The 14,591-nt window shown below is 51.3% G+C and overlaps 1 protein-coding gene across 1 annotated transcript in view; it reads left to right on the forward strand.

Annotated features, from left to right (window-relative positions):
* Nucleotides 1-918: 918 nt before the first annotated feature.
* Nucleotides 919-14,591, forward strand: part of CNPY1 (canopy FGF signaling regulator 1) — a 33,085-nt gene continuing 19,412 nt past the window's right edge. The window contains exon 1 of the mRNA XM_064368243.1: nucleotides 919-1,020. The gene's annotated coding sequence lies outside the window, so the exon portion shown is untranslated. The remainder of the gene's footprint in view (nucleotides 1,021-14,591) is intronic.

Consider the following 14,591-nt stretch of genomic DNA (forward strand, 5'->3'; position numbering starts at 1 on the left):
CAGGGCTGCCTCGCTCAGTGCATTTGGCCACCCCTCCCATGTTGTGAGTGGAGCAGGCTGAGGCAGTGGCCCCTGCAGCCCATCCACCTTCCTGATCAGTCCCACATGCTAAGGCCTGACATCATCAGAAAGGCCAGGGTGGAAACTCAACCCTGGGGGAACAGGAGCAAGTGTTTACATCGAGTGTGTCTGTGTCTGTGCAAGTGCACATGTGTGTCTGTGTCTGTGCTTGTGTGTCTGTGTGCATGGGTGTGTGCATGTGTCTGTGCATGTGTGTGTCTGTGTGCACACATTCAAGTGCACATGTGTGTCTGTGTCTGTGCTTGTGTGTCTGTGTGCATGGGTGTGTGCTTGTGTCTGTGCATGTGTGTGTATGTCTGTGTGCACACATGCAAGTGCACTTGTGTTTGTGTCTGTGCATGTGTCTGTGCATGTGTGTATGTGTGCATGTATGTGTGCATGGAGGTCTGTGTGCATGTGTGTGTGTCTTTGCGCTCAACGCCACCTATCTCAGAGAGGAGACAGGGAAGGCGCAGAGCAGCTGTGTGGGTTGGGAGCCTATCTGGGCACCAGAGGAGGCGCCTGAGGCCATCCCGAGACTGTGCCTGGGTCTGGGGAAAAGGAAGGCGCGTTTCTCCTGCTTACCTGTTTTGGAGCCCTTAACCCGCTGGCCTGGGCAGTGCACATACAGGGTGGGCATCTTCAGTGTCCTGGGGGACGCAGTGCTCTTCCCAGTGGGGCCAGCAGGGGGACCTTTCCCCCTGGGCTTCCAGTCCTCTGCGGCCACCTCAACAAGGGGTTAACACCCCCTCCCCCTCCCAAACCTCAGGGATTAAAAATTCATGCGGTCCCCAGGGGATGTGAGGAGGAGGCGGGGATGTGGGGGACACGAAATTAAAAGGGAAAGAGATTACTTTTAATCCTCTTGGTGAGTGCTGAAACAATGCCGAGAGAGCAAAGCCGCTGAAAGTTTGTCCCATTAGATCCGGGCACGAAGGACGACTTTGCCACCAGGAGCAGGTAATTACAAACTGCACATTTTTCTCCTCTCAACAAGAAATTCGCCTTAATCCCATAGATATTGCTTCTTCGGTCAAAGGTGCTGAGATTTTCATCATGCCCGGAGCTGTGGACGAGTGGAATTCACATTTGATACCCACTTTTCCCCTCGGGGGTTTCACGCCCCACCAGGAGAGAGCAAAGCGGTTGACCCCTCGGGGACTGCGGGACTTCCCACGCACTGGCCCCACTCTGCGCTGGCCGGAGCGTCCACGTCGCAGCACACGTGGCTTGGGAGTATACTCAGAGCAAACAAACGTTACCTTTGCTCGGAGGGCCTTCGTCAATGAGGCACAAGCTTTTTCTGTTGCCCCTTCTCTTTCACAAATGGGCATGTTCCGAGCCAGAATATCCGAGCCATCTCACTTATTTGCTAAGTGAAAATGCCAGACTCTGAATGAGGGGTGCCTGGCTCTTTCCTCCCTCCAGCCGCCCCTGCCCGGTTTTGAGGGTGACGCAGCGAGGCCGCGCCGTTTGGGAGACGCTGTTTCTGCGACTGCCTGGGTGGTGTGAGCCACACAGAGGTTGTCTGTCAGTCTACGGCTTATGCTTAGTTACTTAACTGCAATAGGGGATTCTCTAGTGATCTGCAGAGCTTGTATCTGTTGGAAGAACATTAGTGGATATCAGTTTGGGATTCTTTGGGTTAATAGCGGTAAAGGAGAAATAGGCACATTTTGTTTCCTGACCGTAGACTCAGACAGGTGGTATTTGAGGGCGTGATTTTCCTGATTGATGAGATGAACTTCACCTGTGATGCTTCCCAGCAACTCCCAACAAGCGTAGCCAGGAGAAGGTGGCACACAGGCATGTGTGTTGCCAGAGTGAACTCCGTGAGCGAGGCACGTTTTGCATTTTAATCATATGGGATGATGTTGTAGAGGTTTTATGGGATTTAAAATTCAAATTCTTTTTAGTTGCATTTGATTGAAAAAATAATTCTCAGCAACGTATTTTCAGAGGAGGTGGTAGGAACCATAAAATAAAGCAGTGGGTCATCCGGGGTCCTCGATCTGAAGAGCTGGAGAACGCTGTCCAAAAAGAGTTGAGAAAGACAGGGGCCTACAGGAAGATAGAGAGCCTGCAGGAGCACGCAGACCCAGCTCCCTGCTGTGAGCAGAACCCACGCTAGCTCCTGTCATCAGTCTGCTAGAAATCCAATCAAGCTGAATTTTCGGAACCAGTTTTTTCCACTCTAAATTTTATTATCATTTTAACTTGTGTAGACATTGATATCCACAATATCTTATGTCTTAGTATGAGCAGACATTGATGCATATCTTGCTTTGTTTGCTGTCAGTCTGGAACCTAGGTTGGGCTGGTTCTCACACTTTAACCCGATCCGATCCGATCCGCGCAGGGAGTGACGGTGTGCACAGCAAGGGCCAGCTCCTCTCTCTCCGGGCTTCCTGCTGTTGCTTCCAGGCTGACAGTGGCCAGAGCTGACCCAGGGTTTAGGTGCCTCTCGGGAACTGGTGAAGCAAAGCAAGCCTCTTCCCCACTTCTGAGGCACCGCCCTGGACCTCTGCCCAGCCTCTCTCTCAGGCTGGCACCCACTGAGCCTGACATTCTTGCTGGGATTCCCTGTGTGCTGTCTGCCTGGTGTGACTGTGTGAAGCTGGATGCAGAGGAGGCTCCCAGAGGGTCAATAGGGCGGCTGTGAGGAAACAGAAATACAGATAAGGAATTCTCCCCTCGCTGAATGCCGGCCGGGTCTCCGTGGGTACAACCCCGTCTGACAGGGAAGTGCCGATATCCCAAGCCGTGGAGAGAGGAAGAGAAGGACATGCTTGGAGCAGCCTGTAAGTCAGGGCCGGCCGGTGGAAGGCTGGCAGTGTCCAGCACCAGACTGCTGTCCAGGCACCGTTTTAAAACTTCTAAATTGGTCATCGAAGGCTCTCGAACTTAAATCTCATGGCTAGTCCCATTACCCACATGTTATTTAGATTCTATTTCTTGAATTCCTGTTTTTAAAAACATCAATATTTAGCACAGAAGGCAATTACTTGTCAAGAATGTTGGCAAAGTATGAGCCCCAATTTTCCTTTGAGAAAAGCCCATGTGGACCGAGGAGCCTGTGAACACCTCGAGGAGGGAGTGAGCGGCCACGCAGTTTGCAGCGTCAGGTTTTGGGGGGACTGAGGACGCAGGGCACGGGCGCCTGTGGGAACTAGGTGGTTGTGTCTGAGGACAGTCACATTGGTTCTGGGCTCCACTGATGGCCAAGGATGTCAAGACAAATGGCACGAAGGGTTCAACCTGAACAACACTACGGAAGGCCAAGGCAGGGAGACCGTCAGACTGGAGAGCGGAGAGCCTTCATCCCAACAGAATCACTGAGCCCAAGTTTCTACCTTTGGAACTAAAAATTGGAACTAGGTTCTAAGCCAATGGTTCTCAACTGGGGGCAGTTTTGTCCCCAAGGGACAGTTGGCAGTGGCTGGAGACCTCCCTGGTTCTCACAACTGGAAGGGAGGAGAGGCTCCTGGCATGCAGCGGGTGGAGGCCAGGGATGCCGCTTGGCACCACAGTGCACAGGGCGGCCCCACAGCACAGGATCACTGGGGCCCCCACAGTAGTGCTGAGGGTGGAAAAACCCTGTTCTATGAAAGTCGGGGATTTTCTTCACCCAAATCCAGCAGGTTGGTGTTTAGAGAAAGTTGTGGCTGTCCAGATAAAGACCTGAGGCTGCCTGGCCTTAGGCCGTGGTTCATACCTATAATGCCAGCACTTTGGGAGGCTGAGGTGGGAGGATCACCTGAGGCCAAGAGCTCAAGACCCCTGGGCAACATAGCAAGACCCCATTTGTAAAAAAATGTCCTTAAAAATACAGCTGGGCATGATGGTACACATCTGCAGTCCTAGCTACTTGGGCAGCTGCAGGGGTAGTGGAGGGGAGAGGGGCTGAGGCAGGAAGACTGCCTGGGCCAGGAGTTTAAGGCTATAGTGAGCTATAATTGTACCACTGTACTCCAGCCTGGGTAACAGACTCTGTCTCAAAAAAAAATAAAAAGACCCTGCTGGTGTTGTGTTTTTATTTCCATTTAGAAACCTTTGCTGCCAGTTGTGGACCTGACTATAGTTAGAGCCAATGCGGAGAGAGACACATGAGCAGGACCGGAAGAGGTTAAGGTGCTTGTGGGATCATGCCCCGAATCCGGTGCAGCCGTGCACGGGATTGAACAGGGGCCCTCAAATTTGCATCCACTCAGAAACTTGAAGTGTGGGTCAGGCAAGGTGGCTCACGCCTGTAATCCCAGCACTGTAGGAGTCCGAGGTGGGCGGATCACTTGAAGTTACGGGTTTGAGACCAGCCTGGCCAACATGGTAAAACCCATCTCTACTAAAAATATAATTAAGTAGTTGGACGTAGTGGCAGGTGCCTGTAATCCCAACTACTCAGGAGGCTGAGTCAGGAGAATCGCTTGAACCAGGGAGGCAGAGGTTGCAGTGAGCTGAGATTTCACTGCCGCACTCCAGTCTGAGCGACAGAGTGAGACTTCATCTCAAACAAAAAAAAAAAGAAAAGAAAAGAAAAAAGAAAAAGAAACTTGAAGGGTGACCTTATTTGGAAATAGAAGCTTTGCAGATATTATCAGTTAAGAAACGGTCATACTGGAGCAGGGTTGCGGGAGCAGGGCCTAAGAAGGTGAGAGGGAGGCATAAAGACGCACCTGGGGGAGAAGGCAAGGGCCCTGGGAGGCAGAGGTGCAGCGACGCACCCACAAGCCAAGGAAGGCCAAGCGTTGCCAGCAGCCACCAGAACCACAAAGAGGGAAAGAAGGACCGTCCCTGGAGCCTGCAGAGACAGCACGGCTCTGCTGGTGCCTTGGTTTTGGCCACCGGGCCTGCAGAGCTGTGAGAGGGTGAATTTTTTGTTGTTTTAAGGCTCCAGCTTGGGACACTTTGCTACCGCAGGTTAGGGAACAGAGGCCAGAGGCGTCTGAAGCTGTGAGGCTCCGAAGACGGCGATGGCTGAAGGACCCAGCCACGTGCAAGGTTGCAGGCTCAGGGCCAACCCCAGCCCGTGTAATGTGGATCAAGATTTCACGTAGAACGCTGTACTTCTTTCTGCTTTCTCATGGAAGGCTGGGAAACAGCACTCTCAGCCTCTGGCTACACTCGCCGGGAGCTGACTGTCCAGTTCCTGGTCCTGGGGTCTTTGGAAGCTCCAGGTTCTGAAGCCCGAAATACTCGTGCTGGCACAAAGTTGTTTTCCCTTAGGTGGAGAAGCCTCGTCTATAACTAGTTCTCGAACGAACAGGGAAGTGCAGGAAGGCCAAGATGGCCCGTGCTTCAGAGAAGATGGGAGTCTCTGACGCTTTGTGGCAGCAGAGACAATGTCCTGTTCCTCAGCTGGCGCTGGAGAGCCAAAGCCTTGCTGTCCTGCCTGTGCGGGGCCGGGGTCAGGCTGACGTTTCCGAGTGCCACCCTCTCCCCACCCACCGTCTGCTGGACTTGAACTTCCTTCTCTCTAGTTGGAATGAAGTGACCCCAGCTTGGCTTCCACGTCGGCAGCAGCTGATCCCCCCACCGCATGGTTTAACCTGGGGCAGAGAAGGAAGAGTGACGATGACCAAGAGCTATGTGGCCCCAACCGCCCAAAATGGACAAGTGTGGGCTGCTGGGCCCGCCCGCCACAGTCCTACATGGCCAACAAGACCAATTTAAAGCAATGAAAGAAAGCGCTGGCGAGGATAAGGCTCCAGTGGAGAGATTTTAATTTTATATTAAAAGCGGCCTTATTCTCCTGCCCATTGTTGAAGTCAAGGCAAAGTTAATTAGGCTCTTTGGGCCCTTCTCATGTCCTTTTTCCTGAACTTTCTGAAAACATCAGAGGAAAGGAGCCCTCTCCCACCACATGGAAACTGAGAGAAAGGGTGTTCTGGAGAGCTCTGCTGTCCCTTCTCTAAGAAAATGCAGGATTAATGGCCACTTCTTCTAATATTTTAGGGGGTTCCTGGGGCCCACTAATAAGCTCATCTATTTAGCAAGGGAGCTCTCAAGCTGCCTGAAGCTGTGGGGAAGGAGCCTGAACCAGCCCCCTGGGCCGCCAGGGCCACACCTCGGGAGAGGCTCCTGGAGACCCCTGCCCTGCCCCGCAGTGGCCGAGACCCCTGCATGGCTGGGACGGCTTTCCAGGCCCTGTGCAAATCAGGCAGGCAGAATCCTCACATATTGCGTAACTATTTGTGAGTTTTCAAATATTTCTTTGTTAAAAATTTTAAGGCCGGCTGCCATGGCTGCCCCTTGTAATCCTAGCACTTTGGGAGGCCAAGGTGGGAGGATCACTTGAACTCAGGATTTTGAGACCAGCCTGGGTAACACAGGGAGACACTGTCTCTACAAAAAAAAAAACAAAAAAGCAGGGTGTGGTGGCATGTACCTGTGGTCTCAGTTACTCAGGAGGCTGAGGAGGGAGGATCAGCTACGCCCGGGAGGACGAGGCTGCAGTGAACCGAGTGATTGCACCACTGCACCTCAGCCTGGGTGACAGAGTGAGACCTTGTCTCAAAAAAAAAAAAAAAAAAATTAATTACCAAAGTAACACATGATGATTTTAGCTAGAGATAAGAGAAAAGATACGTATCTACCTCCCCTCCCCGCTCCATTCCCACCAAGGTCAAGAGCTCCTCCCTCGCCGGCACCGTGCTTGCTCAGACACCAGCCAGCAGCTATGCATGTTTTTGGCTTCGACGTTTTAGAATAATAGTGAAATCATGCTATGTATATTCCACTGAAGAATGTGGAAATGTTAAATAGGTTTAAATGTTTTCCGCATGCGATGGCCAGGCTCGTGCCCCGCAAAGTCATGATAAAGCCCTGCCTCCGCTGTGACTATACTGGAGACAGGGCCTTTAAGGAGCTGATTAAGGTCCCCTGAGATCACGAGGCTGCAGCCCGGATCCAGGGGGACTGATGTTCTTACAGGACAGGAGGAGACGCCGGAGCACACCCTGACTCTGAGGATGCTTCCCGGGAGGCCTCGGTGAGCCGAGAACAGAGCCCTCGCCAGCAACAGAATCGTCCAGCACCTTGATCTTGGACTTCCAGCCTCCAGAACTGTGAGAAAATGCATATGTGCTTTAAAAAAAATGTTGGGGCCAGGCATGGTGGCTCATGCCTGTAATCCCAGCACTTTGGAAGGCCAAGGTGGGTGGATTCCTTGAGCTCAGAAGTTCGAGACCTGACTGGGCAACATGGCAAAACCCCATCTCTACATAAAGTACAAAAATGAGGCGGGCATGGTGGCTGCTGCCGCCTATATAGTCCCAGCCACTCGGGAGGCTGAGGTAGGATGGCATGAGCCCCAGTGGTGGAGGTTGCAGTGAGCTGGATTGCACCATTGCACTGCAGCCTGGGTGACAGAGTGAGATCATGTCACTCTTTTTTTTTAGAGATGAGGCTGGTTCTGTTGCCCAGGCTGGAGGGCAGTGGTGCTATCATAGCTCACTGTAACCTCGAACTTCTGGGCTCAAGTGATCCTCCCGCCCTCAGCCTCACAAAGCACTGGGACTACAGGCGTGAGCCACCAAGGCCAGCCAAGTTTCTGCTGTTTAAGCCACCTAGTCTATGGTATTTTGTGATGGCAGTCCCCACAGACCGAGGCACCTAGACTCCCACACACTGTCCAGGTCAACAGACGGAGATCTAATTCCTTTAACAGCATAGCTGCCTACGATATGGATGTTCTCTGGTTAAGAAGACCATTCTGCACATGGACACACACATTTCTGGTGATTTGCCACCACGAGCAACGTTGCAGCAAGCCTGCATGGTGACGGGTCCTTAGGTACTGATGATTCGATTTCTCCAGGACAGATTCCTGAAAGGCCGGGGTGAAAAGGTATGAACATTTTAACCAGAATCCAAGTTGTTGGACTTCTCCAAAGGCTGCAGCGCGTGTGTCCCCCACAGCGGGTGGCAGAGGCTGCCATGTTGCCAGCACTGGATAACAGCATTCCTTTAATTTTGGTAATCTAACAACAGAGAGATGGTATTTCACTATTGTCTACGTTCCGCTTTCACTGACTCCTAGTGCAGTTAAGCATCTTTTCACCAGCGTGCTGTCTGGATTTCTTACTTCCAGGTGCATATTTGTAGCCTTTGCCCAGTATTCTATTGGGTGGTTTGTCTTTAACACCATTGTGAACATGGGGATAGTAGCTCTCCCCAGCCTGCCTGACGCGGGCCTCCTCCTGGCTGTGATCCATCTGGGTTGGCTCTCCCGCAGACGCCTCCCCGTCCACAAAGGCATTGGTCACCCGTCTTGTCTGAGAATGTCCCCTGCCAGCTCTTTATTATACAAATCGCTTTCTGAATTTTCTTCCATTGGTGGATGCTTTTCTTTCCCATCTACATTCGGATCAATATGGAGGGTGTTTTCTGGGTGAACATCACGGCGTGTACCAGAGCCGTTTATCAAATAAGCCTTGCCACCCCCACACTGACTTGGAATGACACTTTGTCACCTTTTTACAAAGATGAATTTGTGGAAAATTAAGATATCAGATATTCCCTCACACCTTCTGAACATCAAAATATCTCATAGCATTTTTAGAACATTTGTTAAATTCTGCATGTTGTTCTGGTTATGTAGATTCTGTAACACGTTTCTATCCTTAATTGAATTTTTAATCTTGAACCCCCACTCCCTAGCACAATATTTTGCTCATAATATATTCTCAGTGTCTGGAAAATGAGAGAATAAATAGTTGATTATAGCTGTGTCATATTAATTCTGTGAGGTGTTTGGGGGATTATCTTTGATATTTTGTGAAGAGCCTGAGAAAGTGATACAACGTCAAGAATAAAAGAGGAGTTAGGCACCTGTTCACCTGCTGGGTACTTAATTTGATGATTTTGTGTCTGGGATGTCAGGTTTCAGCTGATCAAGACTAGCATGATATAAAAAGAGTCCACGAGATCAGAATTGGTGTTTCACAGATAAGACACAGTAGTGTGGCTTTGGGGTCTAGGAAGCCCTGTTTCTCCAGAGAGTAGCTTTACAGTACAATAAGCCCTGTTGGTGTGGGACTGAGGTGGAGCTGTGGTCTCACTGGTACTGGCTGGGACAAAATCTGCAGGACAATATATGACCTGAGCAGAAGCTCATGTTCTCATTAAGCAAATATTCTGTTTAAGAGGGGGAAACACTGCATTTAGAATTTGGGAATAAAGAAGATGAAATGCTATAGTATCCTCAGGGAGGAGAAATAAACAGGTGATTCAATATGCCCGAACAGACAAAAATCATCATCATCCGAGATTGCTAGGAGAGAGAGAATACAGAAGCATAGCGCAGTGTTAGGGGTAGTTCACCAGGTGCTGATGGCACGTGTGTTCCATTTCATAAATACAAACATGGTGCCGCTTTGCTGCAGGTGCTGAGGGCTGTGCCAGCCACCACCTGACAGACCTCAGTCTTCCCTCAGGCCCCTTACAGCAGCAGTCCCCAGCCTTTTTGGCACCAGGGATTGGTTTCGTGGATGACAATTTTTCCAGTGACTGGCGGGGGTAGGGGGATGCTTTGGGGATGATAGTTACTGTGCATTTTATTTCTCTTACTAAGTTGTAACATATAAAGAAATAATTCTACAACTCACCATCATGAAGAATCAGTGGGAGCCCTGAGCTTGTTTTTCTGCAACTAGATGGTCCCGTCTGGGGATGATGGGAGACAGTGACAGATCATCAGGTGTTAGATTCTCATAAGGAGCGCACGACCCAGATCCCTCGCACGCCACGCGCCATTCACAATAGTGTTCGCGCTCCTGTGAGAATTGCCGCTGCTCAGCTGGCAGGAGGTGGAGCTCAGGCGGTGACCTGAGCAGTGGGGAGAGCTGGGAATACAGGTGAAGCTTCGCTCGCTGGCGTGGGGTTCACCTCCCGCTGTGCGGCCTGGCTCCTAACAGGCCATGGACTGATACTGGTCCAAGGCCCAGAGGTTGAGGACCCCTACCTTAGAGGAAAGTTCTCCCTTTGTTATTTGTATTTTGGAGGGAAAATGAATCTACCCTCTTGCAGGTGTGACTTTTGCAGTGCCTCAGTTTACCCCCCCACCTCTAGCCTTGAAGTGGAAGCGAGGGCCTTTGGACTCCATTATTCATTCTTCACTTCTGAAACCAGACTTCTATCAGCGCCTCAGGCTTCCGTAACTAAGCACTATAAACCAGGTGGCTTAAGCAGAAACGATTCCCTCACAGGTCAAAGGCCAGCAGCCCAAGGCCATGGTGTTGGCAGGCCCATTTGTTTCTTGGGGGCTCAGAGGGAAAATCTAATCCATAACTCTTTCTAGCATCTGGTGGTGGCAGCAGCCCTTGGTGTTCCTGGGACTGGAGACGTGTCACCCCCGCCTCTGCCTCTGTAGTCCCACAGCCTTCCTCCCCTATGTGCTCTGGAGCTCTTCTTGTAAGGAACCAGTCATGTGGTATTAGAACCCATCCTATCCTAATATGACCTCACCTAACTGAGTGTATCTGCAAAGACCCTGTTTCTGAAGGTCACATTCACAGGTGCTGGGGTTAGGACTTGAGCATCTCCTTGGTGGACAGAGCCCAACCCACTGAGGCTTTATGGCCGGGGGACCCCGCGGACCTCCCCACTCTTCAAGTCCATGAGGCTGAGTGGGCTTTTTCCCCGCCTGCCTTCGTGGGGTGTTCTTGGGTGGCGGGGGTGTTGGGGGCACTGACCCTGCCCCCCTGTTACTCCGGTCCTTCTGTGGCCTCTTCGTTTTCGGTCACTGCTGAGCAGCTACAGAGGGAGCGTCCGCTCTCGGGGGCTGGAGCTTCCCACCCTCCCGCACAGCTCTGGTGGCCGGCAGTGCGCCCTTCCCTCCAGATGATAATGAAGATGTTACATCGACCTTTGCAGCCCCTCGTGAAGCACCAGCACTCCCTGCCCCTGCCACGCCGACCCCCATCTGGGTGCGTGGCTGTCATTTACCCTTTGTCTCTGATCTTTGAGTCGGTTTCCGGTACATGAGACTGTTCTCATCCAGGCGGGTTCAGACCATTTGGCAAGAATAATTTCACAAGCCTGGTATTAGATGCTGCACAAAAGTCTAAATACATAATGCATCTAGCCTCGGATTTTGTAATTCTGTCACACTCAAAACAAGCTGTCAAAACTGTCTGGCATGACTTATCCTTAATAAATCCCTAGTCCTGTTAATTGCTCCTTATTCCACTGAATAAGAATTGTTTGAATCCACAAATCGGGTAAAGAATGGAGGATAATGGGATGTGTTTAGAGGATTGCAGTGTTTTCCCCCAGGACAAAAGGAGCCAGAAGACACGGTGGGCACCGTGCAGCTCCCATAGAAGGAGGCTGGATTTATCGCGCTTCAGCTTTGGGTCGGCAGGAAAGGGATGCGCTGCTTGCCTTGGAAAAACAGAGGGGAGGCTGAGTTCCGTGACACTGATTGTTCTAGAACCCATGTGGGGGCACCTGCCTGGTGCTGTACGTGACCAGTGTGCTGTAAGGGGCAACCCAGGGAGTGTGTGTGGTGGTGTAGACGGGCACACTGGCTCTTGTGAGGACTGCGGAGGTGTCCCGGCACCTCCATGAAGATGAGGTGCTCACCCGCTCTGGCCCTAACACTCAGAGAAAGGCTTTGGCTTCGGATAGATCGGGTTTATCTTCTGGCTTCAGTGTCTACACTGGTTTTGTGAGCTTGAGCAAGCGCCGCCTCGAAGACGGTGTCTCCTCCTCTGTGAAGTGGGGTGGGCCTCCAACCTCTGGGCAGGAACTGGAGCAGGGATGGAAGGCCCCAGCAGGGACACCTGACATTGCTACCACCCCCCCACCTTAGGCCAAGAGGAAACCAGGTCAACAGTCGTGTACAGTGTGTGCACCACGTGGTGGTGTGGGCAGAGGCATGGCCTGGCATATCATCACTCACACCCTGGGCCCCTCTCTCCCGCTTTGAGGTGTGTCTCGGGGCCTCGGTTTCCTGGCCTACAACATGCAGTGGCGATACCCACCTTGCCAGGCTGTCACAGAGGACTGCACCTCTCTATGTGCAAAGCCCCATCCGTGGCTCCTGGCCCAGAAGGCGTCCTCAGTCAACGCCAGCAGGTAGAAGGTGCAGCGCCTGGGTGAGCGCAGCCCGACTCTCTACATGCTGCTGCAGCTGTGTGTGTGGATGCATGTGGGCACGGGTGTGGACGTGTGTGTTCAACACGTCTAGAGGAACCTTGGCTGTGCCCAGTAGGAGGAAAGTGCTGTTGGCCTCCAGAGAAAGGAAGCCGATTTGGCAGGGGCATGAGCAGTTGGAGACCTGCCCCTGTGGAGGTGTGATGACATCAGCCGCAGGGCAGGGCGCAGGTTGCCAACCGCACGTGCAAGGCCCCCGACGCGAGGCTGGCACACTGGAACCTGGCAGGCATCTTCCATAAAGACTGTCCATAGCTCAGGTGCCCAGTGCCTGCCACCACGCTGCTCAGCTGGGGACAGTATGCAAATGTGGCCGTGGCTGTGTCCCATGAAAATTTAGGTATGGACACTGAAATTTGAATTTCATATTATTTTCATGTGTCATTAAATATTTTTCTTTTGGCCTTTTTTCAATCCTTTATAAATGTAAAAACCAATTTCAGCTTACGAGCTGTGCATAAACAAGGCGGTACCCGGGGACCCTGTACAAGAGGGAGGCTGCCGCCCAGCGATTTCAGGCCCCAACCACGAGTGCTGGGAAGACAGGCATCTGCTCACTCTGCCCACCGCTGTGTCCTCACGCCCGTCAGCACCCTTGCGCAGAAGGGCTGCTCAGGGACGGTGAGCGAGCAAGGTGATCTCAGCGTCTGGCTTCATGGCACGCACTAGACTTTCTACTCCGGGGGTTCTTTGTCGGTCATTCTTGGGTCCCCTGCATGTGAAGAAAGCTGGTCCTGCCCAAGAGAAACACTACTTGTTTTTGTTCATGTCAGTCCCTTGCACAGAGCTGTTGGGTGGAGTTTATGGAAGGCACGTGGTCTCTGTGATCACAGAGCCACATCTGTGACTTTCCTGGAAGGCTTGCTCCACTCACAGCCAAGGATTCTTGGGCCCGGAAGAATATGGGACTAAGATTTATTCTCTTCAGGAGCTTCTGAGGGGGAGTATTTCTTTCTTTCTTTCATTCTTTCTTTTTTTCTGAGATGGAGTCTCATTGCCCAGGCTGGAGTGCAGTGGCATAATCTCAGCTCACTGCAACCTCTGCTTCCTGGGTTCAAGCCATTCTCATGCCTCAGCCACCTGAGTAGCTGGGATTACAGGCATGTGCCACCATGCCCAGCTAACTTTTATATTTTTAGTAGAGATGGGGTTTTGCCATGTTGGCCAGGCTTGTCTTGAATTGCTGACCTCAAGTGATCCACTTTTCTCACCTTCCCAAAGTGCTGGGATTACAGGTGTGAGCCACCACGCCCAGCTGAGGGGGACTATTTCGTACCCCAAATTTAGAAACATAACCCTCTTCCAAGATCTGGGTATTAGTGAACATAAAGATAACATTTAGCCAAATGCACACAGTGTCAAGAGAGAAGAGAGTTCATGTAATCTCGAGATTATTAATTTTTAAATAGTGAAAAATTTTGTTCAAATGGAACAAAATTACCTCACATGTATCCACTTTTTAAGAAATTAGTAGGGGCCAAAATGGAAACAAATGACATGAAAGACCTAAAAGAGACAACTGCTGTGGTCCCAGCTACCCCGGGGGCTGAGACAGGAGAGCCACTTGAACCGGGGGGACGGAGGTTGCATTGAGCCCAGATCACGCCATTGCCCTCCGGCCTGGGGAACAAGAGCGAAACTCTGTCTCAAAAAAAGAAAGAGAAAGGAAGGAAGGAAGGGAGGGAGGGAGGGACAATTGGTGGCCGCTACCAGCAGGTGCTAAGAAATGCCATGGGCTGCATGTGTGTCCTCTCGGCAGGGACAATGAAGTCCACACTATCTGTCCTTCTACGGTGGGTTCTCGCCTGGAAGGGAAGGGGATAAACAAGAGCCAGAGGTTTCAGAGGAATCCCAAGCAACGAGCTGCCTAATCCTCTTTAGAGAGGGGAGACCATTACAGAACTTCACAGCGTGATTTGGTTTGCAGCTTACTTTACAGCTGTCTCTGTGTTAACTGATCCCTCTTCCATCCCTCAACTGGAAATATGAGCACATGGGAACATATACCTACAGTGACCTAGTTCCCCCGACTTTAGGAATACGTTCCGCAAAAATAATTCTACAGGAAAAAGTGCTACAGATGCAGATACAATAACACAGCAGAGTTATTGATCATCTTTAAAATGTTGTCAATACCCCAAATGTCCCAAAGTCAAGGAGCTGTGAGAAGAGCTATGAATTCTCATCGAGCACTCTGTCACACTAACTAGGGATATGGAGGCTACGCAATACCATGGAAATGTCTGAATTCAGTGTGATACGTGGGGTGGAGGGTGAAGAATTGGAGTTACATGTGGGTGAAGGCTGGAAAGAGACGCTTTGATTTGTTAGGATGCTAAGATTGTGAGTTCACCGTTTCCCTTCAAGTTTGAATT

The sequence above is a fragment of the Aotus nancymaae genome, unplaced genomic scaffold (assembly GCF_030222135.1).
Source record: "Aotus nancymaae isolate 86718 unplaced genomic scaffold, 86718_ANA_hifiasm-v0.15.2.pri h1tg000002l, whole genome shotgun sequence".
NCBI lineage: Eukaryota > Metazoa > Chordata > Mammalia > Primates > Aotidae > Aotus > Aotus nancymaae.